This window comes from Melanerpes formicivorus, unplaced genomic scaffold, assembly GCF_026170545.1.
Source record: "Melanerpes formicivorus ecotype bairdi unplaced genomic scaffold, bMelFor1.0.p_v2 SCAF_3, whole genome shotgun sequence".
Classification (NCBI taxonomy): domain Eukaryota; kingdom Metazoa; phylum Chordata; class Aves; order Piciformes; family Picidae; genus Melanerpes; species Melanerpes formicivorus.
This window is the reverse complement of record NW_027142355.1, coordinates 42,744,436-42,764,532: the sequence shown is the minus strand read 5'-3', so window position 1 is coordinate 42,764,532 and position 20,097 is coordinate 42,744,436. Positions and strand designations below refer to the sequence as shown.

The 20,097-nt window shown below is 51.6% G+C and overlaps 1 protein-coding gene across 8 annotated transcripts in view; it reads left to right on the top strand.

Annotated features, from left to right (window-relative positions):
- Window positions 1-3,896: 3,896 nt before the first annotated feature.
- The window catches only part of PPFIBP1 (PPFIA binding protein 1), a 103,054-nt gene continuing 86,853 nt past the window's right edge, over window positions 3,897-20,097 (top strand). For all 8 annotated transcript variants that reach the window (XM_068170879.1, XM_068170868.1, XM_068170862.1 and 5 more), the window contains exon 1: window positions 3,897-3,998. The gene's annotated coding sequence lies outside the window, so the exon portion shown is untranslated. The remainder of the gene's footprint in view (window positions 3,999-20,097) is intronic.

Genomic DNA, 20,097 nt, shown 5'->3' with positions numbered 1-20,097 from the left:
CACATCTCCTCATCTTTTAAACATCTCCAGGGATGGGGATTCAACCACCTCCCTGGGGAACCTATCCCAGTGGTTGAGAAGCCTTTCAATGAAGAAGTTTCTTCTAATAACAAAGGTAACCCTACCCTGGCACGATCCTGTGATTTGACACTGATCAGCCCACAGCAAACTGTGAACACTTCATGGAGATTGCATAAGGATGGGCAAGACTAACTGTGAAATTAGGGCTGGGGTGCAAATCTTTGTTGTGGTGCCAAACTGTGGTAGCAACAATGCCGGCCGGCCGTGTGTTGAATGTGTGGTTGGTACCTGGGGGGTAAGACCCTAGCCCCTCAACTGTCCTCATCTTGCAATGGTCAGACTTCTGTTGTTGTTTGGGTTTTTGTATCCCTGCATTCTGCTCCAGGTGTCTCTGCTTTCTACGTGATGTTTGGCATGACTTGAAGATTGAGTAGCACAGGGGTGCAAACTGACATTTGTTTGCAGTTAATTAGGCAAAGGCTCAGGCACTTTAGTCTGAAAAGTCTGTTTTGAAGCTGTGTATATTTGTTGTTTAGCTTTGTCTCAGTAGTTTTGGTGAAATGCAGCTACTTTTGACTGCAGGCAGCCCTGTACCCCTGGCCAACAAAATGAAAATCATTTAGTGGGGAAGGAACTTTCAGTCTGCTGTTGAGAAGAACGTGGGGAAATTGGTGTATATGCATGTATGGTGCTGTTAGAGCTGTAAGGACTATTTACAGTCCTAAGGAGAGCTATACAGGCTCTGCTGGAGTCTGTTTCTGGGATAAGGCAGCAGAGAAAGTTTCTTGATAGGAAGGGGGCAATCAGGGCCTTGGTTAGGGAAAAAATCAGTGTGCCATTCACAGGAAAGAAGGATATTGGAATCACAGAATCACCAAGGGTGGAAGAGACCTCAAAGATCAAGTCCAACCTGTCACCACAGACCTCATGACTAGACCATGGCACCAAGTGCCACATCCAATCCCCTCTTGAACACCTCCAGGGATGGGGACTCCACCACCTCCCTGGGCAGCACATCCCAATGACAAATGACTCTCAGTGAAGAACTTTCTCCTCACCTCCAGCCTAAACCTCCCCTGGCACAGCTTGAGACTGTGTCCTCTTGTTCTGGTGCTGGTTGCTAGAGAGAAGAAACCGACTCCCACCTGGCTACAACCTCCCTTCAGGTAGTTGTAGAGAGCAATGAGGTCTCCCCTGAGCCTCCTCTTCTCCAGGCTAAGCAACCCCAGCTCCCTCAGCCTCTCCTCACAGGGCTGTGCTCAAGGCCTCTCCCCAGCCTTGTTGCCCTTCTCTGGACACCTTCAAGTGGATCCTTGTGAGAAGGAAGTCCACCAGTTGATGGGAATGGATTGCTAGGGGTGTCAGGGGCTGCCATTATAGCAGGGGGCCCACCACGCTGGAGCCCTTGAAAACTTAGCGAGTGGGTCCAAATGGAGAGGAGGGGCACTTCTTAGCAGGTACTGGAGCCTCTCGATCTGTCTTGGATTCTGTGCCAAAAGGGACCACTGTCAAAAGGATCTTTGAAAGTTCAGGGGCTAAGTGTAAAGGATGAATGGGTATGTTTCATCCAGCCACTATTAATAGATAGAGGAGATAAATTCTAAATGCATGACTCTTGATCTGCCCTTAATTGTGACTGCAATCTATTGGGAAGGGATCCAGTGGCTAAATGGGGAATGCAAATTCGTATCAGGAAGGGTGACAAGGAAAAAGGATGAGGAAAGCTTCAGAAAGAGGCAGAGAACAACTGAGAGGCAGAGGTAGAGGTCACAGAGGGAATGTTGGCTGTGCTGATTGTAGAAGGGGGCTGGGGGGCACTGTGTCTTTTGGGTGGACAAGGAAAGAGAGCAGAGGAAGCAGTTGGAATGATCTCCTAGCTAATCCTCTGGTCCTAGATAAGCTGGGGAATGAAATAAAGATTTTGACAGAGCTAGTCATCTAATAATAAATGGCTTTAAGGGACCCATAGGATGGCACAAGACTTAAGGATAATAAATTAGATTATTAAACCGAGGCATCCCATGGTCCCAGATCCTTAACCACCACCTTATACACACCACTAAAGTACTGCTGGGGATGCTCACTCACAGAGGATAGCAAACAGTACTTTGCCTGTGAATGGGAGCAAGAGGAAAAAGGAAAAACAGGAAAGCAAAGGCTGACCTGGACAGCCCTTTCGCAGGGTTATGCAGAGGCACCGCTCCTGTTGGGGCAAGTTTCATAGGAAATACTGAGAGCATTTGCTCCACCCCCAGGGAGCAGGTCACTGCAGCGTGGGGATGACTTGCTTCTGACAGGGGAGCAAGGGGAGGTGGTGGAAGAAGCCATGGTGGAATTGCTTATTTCTCAAACTAAAACAGGGGATTAGAATATCTGAAAACAAGGCCTGGATGGTGGAAAAGAAGGTTAAATGTTGAGACATATTTTGGTTGAAGTTTTGTGGTGTACCGATGCAGAAAGGGCCCAAGGAGTTCTAGAAATACCATTCCCTCAGACTAAAAAAGGTTAGATGCAGTGGCGAGGAGTTGGCCTCAGTGTCTGCAAAAGTGTGCAGCCACAGCTTTAATGGTGACTGAGGGCCCAAGACTGATAGCATCCAGTTCTCTCCTTGCTGAGGTTTCACCTCAAATCCAAGTGACAGACATTCAGATCCAAAACTAGGGAAGAGCTACAGGATACCCCTGGGCCAGGTGGGGAGAAGTCTGTTTGTCAGTGGCTCTGCCTCCTTTGTGAGCTCTCATCTCTAGCCACCAAAGTTTGCTGGCCAACTCGATCTTTGCCAGCTGTGCTTACACGGCAGCGCTACCTTGCCCGCTTTGCTGACAATCCAAACGTTTCAACTGCCGCTGTTTCAGGAATTGTGATCAAAAACAGAGCACAGCTAAGGCTTTTTTTTCCCCACAAAGACGTTAGAGTTTTGTCTAACCAAGCCTTTAGCGAGGAAATGGGAGGCAGAGCTCTGGTGTTAGAATGTTTGTCTAACTCAGAACAAAATGAAGAGCTGTGTGGCTGTACCTGGCCCCCCAGCCGAGCTGTGTCTCAGGGGTGGCACGGTGCTGCTCCTGGAACAGCAGTATCACAGAATCGCAGGGGCTGGAGGGGACCGCTGAAGCCCATCTTAGACCAACCTCCCACTGGAGCAGGATCACCCGGAATAAATCACACAGGAAGACGTCCAGGAGAGTTTGGAATGCCTCCAGAGGTGGAATCTCCACAGCCTATTGGGGTTCCAGTGCCTCTGCCGACCCTTTGCCACGCAAGACACCAAGGCAGGGATATTCGTTGTCTGCCTGAGGCACAACCCTCGGAGCGTGCCCGGCGCCCGGCGGTGGGCGCAGATGCCGCCTTCGAGCTGCGGGAACGGGAGTCCTCCTCGTGGGGGCCGTGGCTCTCCTTCCCTCCCTAAGCAGCAATCTCGGGGTCACTGCGCTCAGCCCCGCGTCAGAGGGTGCTGCTGTCGCGAGGTGCGCACTGAGTGTGGCGGGTACGGGGCAGGGCTGGCTGTTTCCCTGCGAACAGCCCACGGGACTCGCGGCCGCACCAACTCCCCAGCGCGCCGGCGGGAATCCGGCCGTGCCTTTCACCCCACCCCGGGCCACGGCGGCGGGCGGCGCCTGATGGAGAGCGCCTGGCTGTGGGCAGGGCCGAGGCTGAGTGCGTGGAGGAGCGGAACTCCGACCCGGGCCGGGGACCCAGCGCCGAGCCCGCCCTCCTCTCGCCGGCGGCGCCGAATGACTGCCGCGGGGTCCAATCAGGCCGCCCGCCCCTGGGAGCGAAGCGAACGCCCCGCGCGGGCCGGCTGGGTGCCGCTTGTCGTGCGCGAGGGGGGGGCGGTGTGCGGGCGGGGCCGGCAGGGACCGGGTGGGCGGCGAAGCGGCGCCGAGCCGAGCGGAGCGGAGGGGAGCGGAGGGGAGGGCCGCCCGGAGCCGGCAGAGCTGCGGCCGTGGCGGGAGGGGCCCGCTGGGATTCGGGTGCAGGTAAGGGGCGTCCCCGTAAGTTCGCGGGGCCTGGCTGCTCGGATTCGTGTCCCGGCGGCTGAGCCCTCCGCGGTGCCTTTCCCCACCTTGGCGGCGGCGGTAGCGGAGCTGACTCCTCCCCAGCGCCGTGGGCCGGGGCCGCCCGTCCCGCCGGGTGTATGCGCCCCGGGGAGCGAGTGGCTGGGCGGGAGCGCGCCATGAGCCCAGCGCCTCGGGCAGGGCACGGCCGCAGGGCGCGCTGCTGCGGGCGCAGGGGGCACGGGCGGCTTCTCCCGCGCTGGAAACTCGCCGGCCCTCGCTCCGCGGGCGGGGTTTAAGGTGTTCCGTGGTGTGTGCCACATCCGGGCTGGAAGGGGGAAGGAGAGTGCTTTCGAAGGGAGGGTCTTGACGTATTGTAACTTGTTTATGTGCTGGAACCCGACACGAGTTTTCGGGAAGTGTTGGGGCAGGATGAGCTCCGACTTAGCCTTTGCAGGCAGGCTCTAGTGGGATACCGCAGCCGCGCTTCGCTTCACACGGGCTGCGAAACTTCAGCGGAGAGCTCAGCTAACAAACGGGTTTTGATTTAAGGCCTGGGCTCTGCATCCTGTAATTATTTCTTACAGGTCTGTGACTCCTGAAAGACTGAAATAGCTCCGCTAGCAGCTCCCAGCCTGGCTGAGGTGCAGCCGCCGCACTACAAAGGTGCTTTAAGCGCCTATGCAGCTGTTTTTTGTGGGCGGAAATACAGATTCAGTTGCTAAACACATGGCTGGGATGTAGCAGCATGTATGTGCTCTCTTGTGGGGGTGCAGCACTCGCACAGATGGAATGTTTTGGACTCGGATTTGTCTGTGGCAAAGCCTTCAGGGGCTCTGCTGGCTCTCCTTAGCTTGGCCCAAGCGCTGGTGCTCTCCACAGCACAACGTGAAACGGCAGCAGGATTGAGCAATAGGAGCATTCCAACAAGTAAACAGCAAAAACCTCGCAGAATGAAGACTGTTCCCTGTGCTTACACAAAGGAGTGTCTGAGAACAAGATGTTTTGGTGTTAACTCTGAATTTATTGCTTCTGTTAGAGGCAGCACCTATAGCTTGAGGATTTATATTTGTGTAGGACAAAAGGGACTTGTAATTATAATAAGCCCATGAGTATGGGTTTCAGTAAAACCTCTGTTCTCAGTGAGCTGGCATGGCAGATTGCTTCAAGAGGCATCCTGGAAGCTAGGAAAAGTGAAATCTGCTTCAGCTCTGTCACACACAGCAAGGATTTTTGGTCACAACTTCTTCAAACCAATAAGAACTAAGAGCTGAAGTGCTCCATGCTTTGGCATAGTACCTGTCCCTGGGAAGTTGTGACAATAGGATTTAGTGTGGCGTCTTGAAGAGCTGTATTGGATCAGCTCCCAGAGGCAGAGGGAGTTGTTCTGTTTGCTGGTGGGAAGGACTGTCACTGGTGTGCTGCATTGGTCATCAATTCAGGTCAGTGTTCCGGTGCCAGGAGTATGAACTTGATGTTTCTGTCCTTTCCAAAGGCAGTGAGAGCTCCACCTGTTTGCTTGGCTGTGGAGTGGGGCTTTTAGGAGCTGGGTTCCATCTTCCATAGTATTTCAGCCTTTGAACAAGGTACTGTTAGATATTCAGCAGCCACTGAAACCTCCTTACAAAGGATAAGGGCAAGGCCACAAGTCCAAATGCATGGTTCCATAGTCAAGCACTTTCTCAGCTTCAGGGTGTTTTGTCCTGGGTTTTCATCTGCTTGCTGGATCAGTTCTGCTGTAGTGAGATGTGTCCTGTGCACATGGGTCTGCAGCAAATCCATGCTCTGGACGCAGTCCGTGAGTAACATTTCTGCTTGTCCCTGAAACACGAGGCAGGGAGTACCCTGTGCTCAGGGATGCCACACAGAGCAGAAAGATGCAGAGAAATGTTATATTTCCACCCCCCCTACTTAGTTGTAAGTCCTGTTTCCATTTTGGGTTGCATATTCTGTGCAGTGTGGAACACCTTGCAGGGAGGAGTGGGGTCCTGACCAAAACATCTGTGGAGGTGTACGGTGAGACTTTGCTTGTGGCCTGTGTCAACCTGAGGATAACATTTCTGTTAATAGGCCACGTTAACATTCCTGACATTACAACCATTCTCAGGAGACTGAGCTTCCCAGGTGGTGCTGGCAGCCTTTCTGGTCCCGTTGCTCACTTGTGATGAGGACAGGAGGACAAAATCTGGTCCCTGTTCAGGTCTGGATGGCCTGAGGACAGGCATTGCTGCATGTTATGAGGCACACAGTACAGCGTCCTTCAGGAGGCTTTGTGTTTCTTGAGTCTGTCAAAATGGGGCTCGTGTGATGTTTCTTTCACTGCTTCCAGGAACAGTTTCAGTGAAGTGAAAATCCTTTCCTTCAAGAGATTTAAAAGCAAATAAAGTTTAGTCACTTTCTTGACACTGATGTGATTGCATCAAAGTATCCCTTCAGCTTACTCAGGACAAGATAGTGCTGCTGTAAACTCATTTGAATAAGTGACTAATTTCCATTGTCATGCTTTGCATTATGTGTTTTCTGTAAAGGTGTAGTGTTAGAGGACATCAGTTCCTGTTCCACTGCTAACTCTATGTACCCTTCCTTAAGGTGCTGCTGAGTGCTGCCTCACTTCGTAAGTGGAACTGACACATGAGCTAGGTTGGTGTACCTAAACCAGTGTGTTCTCATACCTGCCTTTTCTCTTTTCAAAACTCAAGTTATGTTGCTTTTTAAGGTCATACAATTATGATCTGACCTATTTCTGTCTGGCCAAGCCAAACCTGTAAATGTGTAAATGCAAGGCACAGATCGATTGGACAATTCAGGTGTTGTGTTCACTCTTCTTGGGTGGAGCTTGTGCGCACAGATGTGCATGAAGAGTACATAAAAACACTTAATACTTTCATAAATAAAGTCACTTAGCATCTTCCTGTGCTTAGGCTGAACAGTAGCCCACCTCCCCCTGCCCATTTGCAATGGTGAGATCCTGTTAGCCATCCCATTAGCAGCTTTGCTCTCGGATCCAGGCAGGGGGAGGTAAACCACATTGCGTTGCTGCATGGTTTACTGCTGGTGTTTCTTTAGCCCCTTGTATAAACTCTTACCCTCTCTTGCCCTCCTGTGAACTTGCTTATGTGCCCAGAACCTCAGTGGTAATTTCGGTGTCTCTTTAGCAAAGGTACCGTGCCTAGGACTTTTGCTTTGTCAGACTTTGATTGACTGGGACCAGGGCATCAGCCTTTCCTGTGTCTTGGTGAGAAAGCCGCAGCCAGCGCTGAGGAGCTGCCTGCTCAGCAGGTGGTCTGTGACTGCCCTTGAATGGCGCTGTCAGGAATCGGTGGGGTTGTTTCTTCAGGGAAGCTTTGGGCAGATGGCAGGTTTGCAAGCATTGATCTTTGTGTAATGTAGGAAAGGCTCCATGCTGTTTCTGAGAGATTACATCTCTTGCTCAGTCTGTGGAAGACACAGCATCCAGCCCAGAATGAAAGCCTGGTCCCTCTTTTTAGGGCAGTGTTTTTATTGCCGTTGGATAATTATCTGCGGTTGTGGCACGTTTCCACCTTCAGGCAGCTTCAGCAGTTGATCATCTACCTTGGTGGGTTTCTGGGTGGTGTCTTTGCTTTGGATCTCTCCTTCTGAGTGTGGGTGCTCAGCTGTGAACACTCCTCAAGGTGCAGGTAATGATGCATCCACTTCCCCCTGTTCCTACCCCCTTTCTCTCACAAACTAAACTTTGTGTTGCTTCAGCCAGTGTGGTGCTTCGAGGCTGGGATTTTCCATTGATAATTCAGTTGTCACACTTGATTTGCAGTTGCCTGCCTGTGATGTGTGTTCCCTTTACTGTGGGCATAGATGGCTTCCTGAGAGAGCTCCTGGCCAGCGCTGGGCTGGAAACCCATGTCCCAGTTTGCATTAAGGTAGGGATGCTCTGCACCATTTAGCAGTGCAAGCTGTGTCAAAGGACCAGGGCCAGAAGTCATACAGGCAGTCCCTAGCTCGTGGTGTTTGAGGTAAGAGAAAAATGACAAAAAGTGGCTTTTTTTTGGCATACATTTTGGTGCTCATCACACTTCCAGTGGGCACACTCTGGAGTGATTAAAATGCCATCAAAGGCCACGGGTGAACAAGAGGCACCAAGATCAAGTCCAGTGACCCAAGAGTTAATTTGTACTTGCATCTTTATAGGCTTTTTCCTAGATACCAGTGCAAACAGAGGTCTGAGGCTTGAGCTGGCTGCTGCAGCATTGGAGCTCTAAAGTGGAGGAGCTTTGTGCTGCTGGAGACAGCTGTGGTGTTGTGTCTCAGGCAAGAGGAATCTGATAACTGCTAGTGTGAATCAGCACATTTTAAATCAAAGAGTTCTTGTGGCTCCAAATGTGCAACATTTGGGAGAGCAACTTCAGTTTCTTGTTCTGTCATGATGTGTCAAAATAAGAGGAGATGGTGATGGATTGGTCTTGCCTGTCTTTTCCTGGAGTGATAAACTCTGAAACAAGAATCTAGGAAAAAAGTGCAGGGCATATTTCATATATGAATGTTGTCTGTAACCCCAAATAGGCTGTGGGCATGAAGGTGGTTGTGAAGGGAGAGAAAATGTATGTAATTTTTAGTTGCTAACAGGAAAATAGCTTTCATGCTGTAGAAACAAACAAACTGCCAACCAACCTGCTCAACCTCCTCACTTTCAAATCTTTTCCCTGTTGTGCTCTTCTATGAAGGACAGAAAAACCCCACCCATGCACCTACCAAACCACAGAATGAATACGGTTGGAAAAGACCTCAAAGATCATCAAGCCCAACTTGTCACCCAAGACCTCATGACTACTGAGCCATGGCACCAAGTGCCACATCCAATCCCCTCTTGAACACCTCCAGGGATGGGGACTCCATCACCTCCTTGGGGAGCCTGCTCTAACAGCTAACAACTGTCTGTGAAGAACTTTCTCCTCACCTCAAGTCTAAACTTCCCCTGGCACAGTTTGAGACTGTGTCCTCTTGTTCTGGTGCTGTGCACACAGCTGTCCATGTGCTCTATCAGTAGGCATGGTCATGGGAGTCTGGTTTTCTCCCAGGTTCATGGTTGGGCAATCCTGGGTCAGGAGGTTCAACCTAGCACAGAGCAATTCTAAGGATTTCAGACTTAAGTAATTAATTTCAGAAGGGAAGTCCTTAATAATAATAGTAATGAGGTTAGTCCTTGCTGTAGAGTGATTTGAGTGACTCAGAGGCTGTGCTGTTGGCCTTTTCCCCTTGGCACAGGAAATGTCTAACCTGAGTAAGGTGCAGTTAAGGTTTATCACAGAATACATTGGGTTAGAAGGGACCTGTCAGATATCTTCTAGTCCAACCCCTTTGCATGAAGCAGGGACATCCCCAGTGAGATCAGGTTGTTCAAAGCCCTGTCAAGCCTGTCCTTGAATGTCTCTAGGACTGGGCCCTTGGTGACCTGTTGCAGTGTTCCACCACCCTCATACTAAAGAACTTCTTCCTAACATCCAATCTAAATCTTCCCTTCTGTGGTTTTAAGCCGTTGCCCCTGCTCCTAGTGGATACATGCCCTTGTAAACAATCCCTCTACAGCGTTTTTGTAACTCCCCTTTGGGTACTGTGAGGCTCCTGCAAGGTCTTTCCAAGGCCTTCTCTTCTGATCACAGAATTGTGCTCTTTGGAAAACATTTTCAAGATGGAGCCCAGCCTTTGTCTTGCTCGACCCAATCTCATGCTGAACTGTGTGCTTCAGCACCACTGCCTCTTAAACACCTCCAGCTCTGGGGATTCAGCCACCTGCCTGGGGAGCTTACTGCAGTGTTTGAGAACCCTTGCAGCAAAGAAGCTTCTAATGTCCAGTAATTTCCTGTTGCAACTTGTTAGTAGGGAGAAGAAACTGACCCTCCACCTCACCCTGGCCTCCTTTCAGGCTGCTTTGAGGATGTGCTGTATTTGCAGAGCGTGCTCAGACTGTCCTGTGCTGCTGAGTGTCTTTCTAGGGCATAGGTTTTGATCTGAGCAAAGTTTAATTTCTGACTGCCTCCAGAGTTTGAGGAAGCTCAAGTCTCTTCAGAGGATGCAGAAGAATCCAGAATGTCCAGATAGGGGTTTTAATGAAGTCTTGGTATTTTCTCTCACTCTCTAGCTATAACCATGTATGAAGTTCAGACAAAAATACAGCCTTTGCACAACATGGGAAAGGTGTAAGCACAGTTGAAAAGGATTAGCTCTTTAGATCTAGGGGCCATAGGGAATGTAAGGGATGGGGAAAAACCCCAGACTGGCCCTTTGGAAGCTGGTCTCCCTGCCTATGGACATCATGCAATTGGCATGTGAAGGTGTCTGTAGGATCAAGCAGAGGTTCTGCAGAGTGTAATGCTGATCAATAACATCTAAAATAACATCTATAGCTGCCAAACAGAGAGGGACCTGAGGGTGCTGATTGACAGCTGCCTAAACATGAGCCAGCAGTGTGCCCAGGTGGCCAAGAGGGCCAATGGCATCCTGGCCTGCATTAGGAACAGTGTGGCCAGCAGGAGCAGGGAAGTCATTGTGCCCCTGGACACTGCACTGGTTAGGCCACACCTCGAGTCCTGTGTCCAGTTCTGGGCCCCTCAGTTTAGGAAGGACATCGAGAGACTTGAAGGTGTCCAGAGAAGGGCAACAAGGCTGGGGAGAGGCCTTGAGCACAGCCCTGTGAGGAGAGGCTGAGGGAGCTGGGGTTGTTTAGCCTGGAGAAGAGGAGGCTCAGGGGAGACCTCATTGCTCTCTACAAATACCTGAAGGGAGGTTGTAGCCAGGAAGGGGTTGGTCTCTTCTCCCAGGCACCCAGCACCAGAACAAGAGGACACAGTCTCAAGCTGTGCCAGGGGAAGTTTAGGCTGGAGGTGAGGAGAAAGTTCTTCACTGAGAGAGTCATTGGCCATTGGAATGTGCTGGCCAGGGAGGTGGTGGAGTCCCCATCCCTGGAGGTGTTCAGGAGGGGATTGGATGTGGCACTTGGTGCCATGGTCTAGTCATGAGGTCTGTGGTGACAGGTTGGACTGGATGATCCTGGAGGTCTCTTCCAGCCTTGGTGACACTGTGATCTGCCTTGAAGATCAGGAGAGAGCTATCTGCATTGTGAAGCAGTGCTCAGCTGTTCTGTGTTTCTGAAGATTGCTTGTCCCACATGGGTGTAGCATTTGGGTTCTGCACACACAGCTGCCATGGATTTGTAAAAATCACTCTTGCCATATGGAGAGTGCCAGAATCTGTTTTGCCTCAGGCTTGGATCAGGTAGTCTACTCCTATGAAGAAGTGTTATGGAGACAAGATGTTGTCATGGAGAGGGAGCATACAGCCCCTGAGATCTCTTCAGCTGGATCAGGAGTGGGTATTTGTAGATGTCTGCTTTATGATGGTGTTGTCATGGCTTCTTTTGCAAGGGTCTTCAAAGTATCTGCTTTAGGTTTATAAAACTCTGCTGAAATGTAGTATGAGTTCACCTTTGCCCATCCCAGGGGAATGTTAGGAGTGAGCCTGGTGGGAGTAATGGGACTGTGTGCTCCAGGCAAGTGGTTGGGCTTAATGATCTCAGAGGTCTCAGTTCTATGATTCTGTGGTAAGTGTGCTGTCTCTGACAGCTGCTGTGTGCAGGGCAGAGCAGGGGTGAAGTCTGGGGTGTGTATGAAGCTGTGGCTGTGTGGGAGGAGGGAGTGTTCCTGGTGCTAGGATCTGCATTGGCTTCCTGATCTAAGTGTCCATGCTGGAAAATACACTTCATGGTGAGAGCTGGTGGTGTGATGGCTGTGCTGCTCAGCTGAGACCTTTGTGCTTTCTCTTCTGCTCTGGAAGCATCTCTGATAGACTGTCACTAAGTGAGAGGGGTGGGATGGTACCTTGAGCTCCTCTGTCCAGAACCAGACAAAAATGTCATCCTCTCCAGAGCTCTGTTAAAATGAAAATGCAGGGTGCTGCACACTGTAGGTGAGAGGTGCTTTGTGCAGCCTGCCTGCTGGGGATTCCTGTGCTGTGAGGGAGGAGCCTTCAGATTGCAGCTGGAGGCTGAAGTAGCCATCCCTGGTGGCTTCTCGCAGGATCCAAGTTCAAATGGTGGTTCTGGACAGCTGCTGTGTTACAGACAATTGCAGCAGGTTAGTGGCTTGCATCCTCTTGGGGGCAAGCGACAGGACCAGTGGGAATGGTTTCAAGCTGCACCAGGGGAGATTCAGGCTGGATGCTAGGAAATATTTCTTAACAGAGAGGGTTCTCAAACCTTGGACTGGTCTGCCCAGGGCAGTGCTGGAGTCACCATCCCTGGAGGGATTGAAGGAGTGTGTGGGCCTGGTGCTTAGGGACATGTGTTGATCCTTCAGTGCTAGGCTGAGGGTTGGACTGGATGATCTTGAAGGTCTCTTCCCACCAGATGTTCTCTGTGATTCTCTGCAGAGGGTGGGATGTAAGGGCGTGTTGGAGCAGCCAAGGCACACTCCAGTGCTCCCACTTGCTGCTCACAGCTGTACACACAGTGGAGCAAGTCTTCTTCAAGAAGAGATGGGTGTGTTGAACAACTCATCTCCAAGAAAGGCCTATGGTAGCTGGATGCCTCCTGGTGGGTTCAGGTGCCAGTCTTGTAGTATCCTTTGTCCTGCTTCCAAACCAGCCTGAAGCAGAGGAGATGGTTTCTTTACTCTTGATTTAAATCTCTGGGAAGTTGGTTTTGGTTCGGAGCAGACCTGAGAAGACTTGGCCTTTGGATCTGGGAGCCATCCAGCGTGTTTGGTGTGTGTTTGGGTTTGTCCTCTCCAGTTAACTGAGCCTCTGTTAACTTGTGGCAGCACTTTCAGTCTGTTACCTTTGTGAAGGGAAGAGCAGGGGAGGGTTCATAAACAGCTGTTTGTGTTTGGTGGCTGAGCCTAGTTTGGCTCTAAGAACTCGTTTTTCTTGTTCCAGTACAGAAGAATTTCTTGTCTTAGGTGGGGATTCTGTTTAGTTTTTGGCTGTTTGGGTTGATTAATCTGGGGCTGTGGTTCCCTCTCCACAAAGAGCACATCGTGGCTTACCTTGGTCTGTGCCTTCCCCTGGATGCAAAACATGTGAGTAACAGATTCTAACCGAAGGGCCCCACCAGAGCTAGCTTCACACCCTGGAGCTGGTGTTGGACTTCTTGTGTAGCGCTGAGCAGCACCACTGCAACCTCTGGTGGTGGCGGACTGCCATGTGAGTTCTGGGTGTCCTTGGGATGTGCAGCACTTAGCAGGAGTTCAGGCACCACGGGGGAGTGCACGTGTCTTCCCATGACTCTAGCTTGGGAGGGCTGGAGGCCGTTGTGCTGTGGGGCTCCAGGGAGAGGGGTGGCTCTGCTCTCTTTCTGCAGGAGGACTGCTGCTGGGTTGGGGTGTAGCAGTGCCTCCCTTCCACCCCATTACCCTGGGGAGAGGCATGTAGCCATCCAGTGGCACTGGGTTGAGGCTGGGCTGTGCCCCGCAGCGTGGGAGTGCCGCAGTCATGTGGTGTGCCTCTGGCACCTGGTGGGGCATGTGACTGGATTGGTGGTGGTGCCACAGAACTGGGATGCTGCTGGCAGCATTGTGGTGGCAGAAACGTCCAGGAGCAGCTAGATGTGGGATGTGATGAGTCTGGGGATGCCCAGTGGGGCTGCCTCTCTGGCTAGTTTGCCCCACTCACAGTACAGCCCTGTGCTGGTGAGGACTGGAGCTGGGTGGCCTTGCTGGTAGCTGGCTGTTAGTGCCAGCTAGAAAAACACATGGCAAAGCTGTGCCCAGGGCGTTGTGAATGTTGGCCACATTGACTGTCACTTGGAGTGGAGGAAGCTTCTCTGTGCTGTCTTGACTGCCTGCTTCCACCCACAGAAGCTGGTGACACCAGTGCACCCTGAGGGCATTAGTGGCACTCCTCAGCCAGCTTTTTTGGGAGCCTAAAGGATGACAAAACCTTCCCCCCCTTGCAAGCCTTCACACAAATGAGTGAAGCAGTAGTGGTGCTGTGCTTGCAGAGGAGGAAGGGCCCTACCCGCAAGGCATGGCAGCAGGTCTGCTGTGGCTGCACGAGCTTCTACCCGCCGCAGCGACCTGCTCTCCTCCACTTGCAGGGGTCTTTGAGAGCATCCTTCTGGGGAGCAGCCACGAGGCGCTCAGTGCAGTGTGGGGGTGAGAAGGCTGCGAGGTGTTCTCAGGGCGGCGCTGGTAAACCTGGTGTGGCTGGGCGGTGGGGAGGGTCCTGGCGGTAGGGAGAGAGGGTCCTGGCGGTAGGGAGGGAGGGTCCTGGCGGTAGGGAGAGAGGGTCCTGGCGGTAGGGAGAGAGGGTCCTGGCGGTAGGGAGAGAGGGTCCTGGCGGTAGGGAGGGAGGGTCCTGGCGGTAGGGAGGGAGGGTCCTGGCGGTAGGGAGGGAGGATCCTGGCGGTAGGGAGGGAGGGTCCTGGCGGTAGGGAGGGAGGGTCCTGGCGGTAGGGAGAGAGGGTCCTGGCGGTAGGGAGGGAGGGTCCTGGCGGTAGGGAGGGAGGGTCCTGGCGGTTCTGGCTGCGGTGCTGTGCGTAGGCCTGAGGTGCATTTCAGAGAGACACTTTGGTTGCACAGCCTTTCCTCTCCCTTTGACCCAAAGGGACACCTCTCTTAAGAGCCTGATCTGTTGTTCCCATGACTGAAGGGGTTCTGAATGGGCCCAAATCCACAGTTAGTTGCTGTCCTTACCTGTGGGGCACACTTGTTTAGGTTGGTACCCTGCATTTCAGGCCTGCTTGTCACGATGTGTGACCCAGCTCTGGAGCCCCTATTCCAAGAGGGATGTGGAGGTGCTGGAAGGTGTCCAGAGAAGGGCCAGGAGGATGAGCAGAGGGCTGGAGCACCTCTCCTGTGAGGACAGACTGAAGGAGTTGGGGCTGTTCAGTCTGGAGAAGAGAAGGCTCCCAGGTGACCTCATTGTGGCCTTCCAGTATCTGAAGGGGGCTACAGGAAGGCTGGGGAGGGACTGCTCAGGATCTCAGGCAGTGACAGGACTAGGGGGAATGGAATGAAGCTGGAGGTGGGGAGATTCAGGCTGGAGGGGAGGAGGAAGTTCTTCCCCATGAGAGTGGTGAAGCCCTGGAATGGGTTGTCCAGGGAGGTGGTTGGGGCCCTGTCCCTGGAGGTGTTTAAGCCCAGGCTGGCTGAGGCTCTGGCCAGGCTGATCTAGTGTGGGGTGTCCCTGCCCATGGCAGGGGGGTTGGAACTGGCTGATCCTTGTGGTCCCTTCCAACCCTGACTGATTCTGTGATCCTATGATCTTAAATCCATGTATGTAGAAGTTTCTGATCATAGAGGTGTCGATGTGGTGAAAGGCTTTTCCTGTGGGAAGCATCATGTTAGAGTTGGTTGCTGATGACCAGCATTTGTTCAGCTTACAGCAAGCTGTTGTTGGAAGGAGAGTGAAGTGTAGGATTGTCTAATCAGTCTCTGCCAAGGCTCTAATACCTGAGGAGTGTAGAGAGGAGGCACTGGTGACCTGCAGGGCTTTCTGGGTATGAATCTTCCACATAAACTGCTTAGAGGAAGAGGGGAGCATCACGTGGCCCAGCAGAATGATTGCCAGGATGGAGTCCCACCATGTCTCCAGAGAGCTTTGTGTGGGGGCAAAACCACAGCACACCCTTGGAAAGTGCCTCTTTTTGTGCAGGGTGATGGCAGTAGTGGCTGGAAATGCTTTTCCTTTTGGAGGCTATCCTTCTCTTGCCTGCACACTGTACAGTGCTGTATGTTTACCTCCTGACTTGAAGTCCTAACGAGGACCTCCTGCAAGGAACCTCCATGCTTCTGTCTCCATCTGAAATCTGTTTCTGTTTTATTCAGCTTCTTGCTTCCAGACCTTGCAGTACTTAAGACTCCCTCATCTTTCTGCAGCCTTCCAAGGAATTTTACCAAGCAGTCAATAGCTATCTAGTTATGACAGCAAGATGAAACAGGCTGCAATGTCTCCATAGCTACCTAAAAAGTCCTTGTGAAATACCAGGGGAAGAGAGTGCTCTACAATTATCTCATACATTCCTTGCATGGAGCCTGGCAATTGTTTGCAGTAGTTAGGTAAGCACTGCACACTTGTCTATGAGAAATGTTTGGTTACTGCAATCAATTTGTGTTCCTTTAACCCTGTCAAGCTGCAAAAAAATGATTTTTCTGTGGAGAACACGAATGGTTCTGAGCTCACAGTCATGACTGTAAGTGTACCAGCTCAATCCATCTTGCTTTGTTTGGGGTTTTCCTGTGTCATGTAACATCTGAAAAGAGACAGCTTCTGGCAAATTAGCCAGAGTGGAACTCTAAAAGATTGAATTATTCCTGTTTGAATAGTTCCCAGCATGGGAGCACTGGCTGCTTGGTGCACACATCATCTGTATCCTGAGCTAGCTTGCCAGAGCCCCTGTGACTGAGGTGGAAGTAAATGATCTCTAACTGGAAATCTTGCCCTTGGTGTGAATGGTGATTTATTGATCACTGAAGGTATTGCAGAGATGTGAGGAGCAGAAGTTGTGGTGTTTGACTTTTCTTGGTACAAATATCTTGCCATGTTGTGTTTCCATGAAGAGAAGGTGTTTGACAGGCTGTCCTGAGAAGTCACTTTGCTGCTGGTGAAGCCCAGCACGGGTGTGAGAAATGGGGTTGTGCAAACCCGTGTGAGGCGGTGCTTGGCATGCATCCTGCCTTACGCTGCTCCACTCACTTTGGAGCAGGACATGACAGTACCAGGCTGCAGAGTTCAGCCTGCTGTGTTTAGGCAAGACTAAGCTTACTGTCAGGCAGCTGTAAATGCAGTAGGTGAAACCAGGTGATGTTTCTGTAGGGAGTTGCCTTGATGTACTTATTGGGAAGGACTAAAGGGGGTAGGGAAGCTGCAGCACATGTGGCAATAGTTTAGTCTTTGCTAACTGATCATAGAATCATAGAATCAGCAAGGTTGGAAGAGACCTCCAGGATCATGGAGTCCAACCTGTCACCACAGACCTCATGACTAGACCATGGCACCAAGTGCCACATCCAATCCCCTCTTGAACACCTCCAGGGATGGGGACTCCACCACCTCCCTGGGCAGCACATTCCAATGGCCAATGACTCTCTCAGTGAAGAACTTTCTCCTCACCTCCAGCCTAAACTTCCCCTGGCACAGCTTGAGACTGTGTCCTCTTGTTCTGGTGCTGGTTGCCTGGGAGAAGAGACCAACCCCCACCTGGCTACAACCTCCCTTCAGGTAGTTGTAGAGAGCAATGAGGTCTCCCCTGAGCCTCCTCTTCTCCAGGCTAAAAAATCCCAGACCTCTCCCCAGCCTTGTTGCCCTTCCTTGAGGACAGAATGTCCAGCTGGACTGCTGATGCAAAATTGGGATTTGGCTGTGATACTGCAATTAGTTCTTCTGCTTACTGTGTGTGCATCCTGGCTTTCCTGGGGCAGGGTCCCAGGCCAGCCAGGGGCTGCAGGTCACCAGCAGTAGTGAGTCAGCCAGGACAGCCAGCTGGAGCTGGCGCTCAGGTGCATCGCAGTACAAAGGAGCGAGTTGGCTGGGGAGAGGGAAGCCTCTTGCCAGAGCTTTCTGCTTGGGTTCCTCCTCACCTTCTCTTCATCCTCTCCTGCTCTTGAAGGCTGCCTTCTGCATATTGTGACTGCTGCCCTTTTGCTGGGCTCAGTATTTGCTTGGTATTGGCATGGGTGTTAATTTGGCTGTTGTGTTAAATCCATCTTCCTTTCAAGCTGTGGGGCTTTGCTCCTTTTGCTCATCTCCCTTCCCTGCTGGGCAGGGTTCTTTGGGTGATAAATGCCACAGTTTAGCCCCAGACACAGGCTGAATCTGTACAATGTGCTATATAGTTTTTCCTGTGGGTGAGGTAATTGGGGCCTGGCATTACTGTTGCACCTGCTCAGATGCAGATGTGTTCAAGCAGTGTGCATCCAGGAGCTAAAATGGGTCTTGGGGGGTGCTCTCTCTGTTTTTCTGTGTTAAGAGGAAGGAATGGGGGCTCACTGCCTTTCCTCTGAACCTTTTTGGGTTTGCTGTTTCCCTTTGCCATGAGTTATTGTGGTTAAGATGTTACTTGCCACAAGCAATGACAATGCAGTGCCCGAAATGCCAGCTAGAGGCAATGAAAGTTCCACTTTGTTTCTAGTGAGGCCTCAGCTTGGCATTGTGCAACTTCTCATATTTTTCTGGAAGGAGAGAAGTTAATCATAGAATTGTTTGCTTTGAAAAGGCCTCTAGGATCATTGAGTCCAACCCCTATTTAACTCTTCCAAGTCTGCTGGTAAACCACATCACTCAGCATCACATCTCTGCCTCTTTCAAGGGATGGGGATTCAACCGCTTCCCTGTGGAGCCTGTTGCAGGGTTTGAGAATCCTTTCAGTCTAGAAGCTTCATCTCATATCCAATCTAAACCTCCCCTGCTGCAGCCTGAGGCCATTTGCTCTCATCCTGTCACTTGTTACCGGGGAGAAGAGACCAGCACCCACGTTGTTAAAACTTCTGTTCGGGGAGTTGTAGAGCGTGAGGAGGTTTCCCTCCAGCCCCCTTTTCTCCAGACTAAACCATGCCTCTTCTCTCAGCTGCAGCTCACAAGACCTGTTCTCCAGATGCTTCACCAGTTTTGTTGCCCTTCTCTGGACCTGTTTCAGCACCTCAATGTCTTTCTTGCAGTGAGGGCCCCCAAACTGAACCCAGTCCTCAAGGTATACCCTCCCCAGTGCTGAGTCTGTGAGGCAATCACTCCCTTTGTGCTGCTGGCTACACTAATCCTGAGACAGGCTGGGATATGTTGGTCTTCTTGGCTACCTGGGCACACTACTTGGTCATGTTCAGCTGGGTGTCAGTCATCATTCCCAGGTCTTTCTCTGCTGGACATCTCTACTGCCACTCTTCCTCAAGCTTGGAGTGTTGCATGGGATTGTGACCTAATTGCAGGACCCAGCACTTGGCCTTGTTGAATCTCATACCATTGGCCTCAGCCCATTGATCCATCCTGTCCAGGTCTTTGTGGAGAAGCTTCCTACTCTCAAGCAGATCAACACTCCCTCCCAGCTTTGTGGGGATGGAGATCCACACGATTATGGCTCAAGTGGAGATGTCTTAGCTGTTGTCTCTTTTGTTTGGGTGAGCCATTAGGGAGAGAAGCTAGGCAAGGGAGGGGGCCATCCTCCTGCTGCCCCCATTGCATGGTGGGCATTGCATGGGGGTCTCTGCTGCTGAAGTCTTTGGGTGTGGAAGTGAGGAGCAAGGAAACAGGTGCCCCAGAGGATTAGGCTTTGCTGGTGGGGGTAGAGATGGGCTTGTTGGGTGGTGAGAGTTCCTCCAGAACCAGCTGCAGCAGGGCAAACGACCCAGCTGGCTGGGGGATTTAGAAATCACCAGTTGAGGATACACCAGCATGGTCCATAACAGCATTGCTTGCTGTTGAAGTGACAAAAATGAGCCTTCCAGGCAGTGATGTTTTGGGGCTGGGTCTGCTTGGCTAGCTGGCCAGTCCTCAGCGTGGCAGCTGTCTCTTGCAAGCCCACATCGCTGTGCTACTGCCTGGCTGAGGCCAGCAGCGTCTGTACTGTTGGCCTCTTCTGAGGGTGGTGGAGAGGAAGGGTGGCCTGGGCAGCTGTCTGCTCTTTTCCAGGCTAAAGAGCCTCAGGTCTCTCAGCCTCTCCTTGCCAGAGAGATGGTCCAGCCCCCTTACCATCTTTGTGGCCCTTTGTTGGACTCTTTAGTAGTTCCTTGCCTCTCTTGACCTGGTGAGCCCGGAACTGGACACGTTATGCCCAGTACGGCCTCATCAGGCCAGAGCAGAGGGGAAGGAGAAGGGGACACTATCTCCAGCAAACTTTCAAATTCATGGAGGATGTAACATTTATCAGATGAAATACTTCTGTTGGCCAGCTTGGGTCATTACCTTGGCTTTCATTCCTCCTAGCTTCAGGGCCTGACTAGCTTGAAGCTGATCAAGACCTTTGCCGCTGTGGAGATCTGCATAGCATGGCTGGCCACGAACAAAACCAGTGTCTTAGCAGCTGTGACTGTGTGATTCTGTGCTCCTAGCTCTCTTGACCATGATTATTGAGCTTGATAGTGGCTCCTGCTAGCAATTAAGAGATTGTGTGCCCAACATACTG